The following is a 339-nucleotide window of genomic DNA, read 5'->3' on the forward strand; positions in this document are numbered from 1 at the left end:
ACACTTGACACAATCTACAGCAAAACAAAAAAAGATAATAAATAAATAAATGAAAGGGGGCACTACTCTCTCTTTACAACCTTTCTCTTACATGCAGTCTATTCCCCCAGTGTTAATGAGAAAATAAAAATATGGTTTTAATGATTTTTACCGCCACAAATGTGCTGTGGAGGGGGAGTAGTGTTTTTCAAGTCCTGTCAGGCTGATTACAGCCCAAACAAGCTCCAACAATCATAGGGTTAGGGCAGCCTCTATGTTGCCTGAGAGGCAAAACCAAGGGCAAAAAATGTCCATTTAGATAAGACTGGTGATATTCTATATTTTTGTTACTGTCAATAA

At 37.5% G+C, this 339-nt stretch overlaps 1 protein-coding gene across 1 annotated transcript in view; it reads left to right on the plus strand.

The window, feature by feature from the left end:
* The window catches only part of kitlga (kit ligand a), a 29098-nt gene that overhangs the window by 25726 nt on the left and 3033 nt on the right, over positions 1-339 (plus strand). The window lies entirely within an intron of this gene.

Source organism: Morone saxatilis, unplaced genomic scaffold (assembly GCF_004916995.1).
Source record: "Morone saxatilis isolate NCDOM2014 unplaced genomic scaffold, NCSU_SB_2.0 Contig2, whole genome shotgun sequence".
Lineage (NCBI taxonomy): Eukaryota > Metazoa > Chordata > Actinopteri > Moronidae > Morone > Morone saxatilis.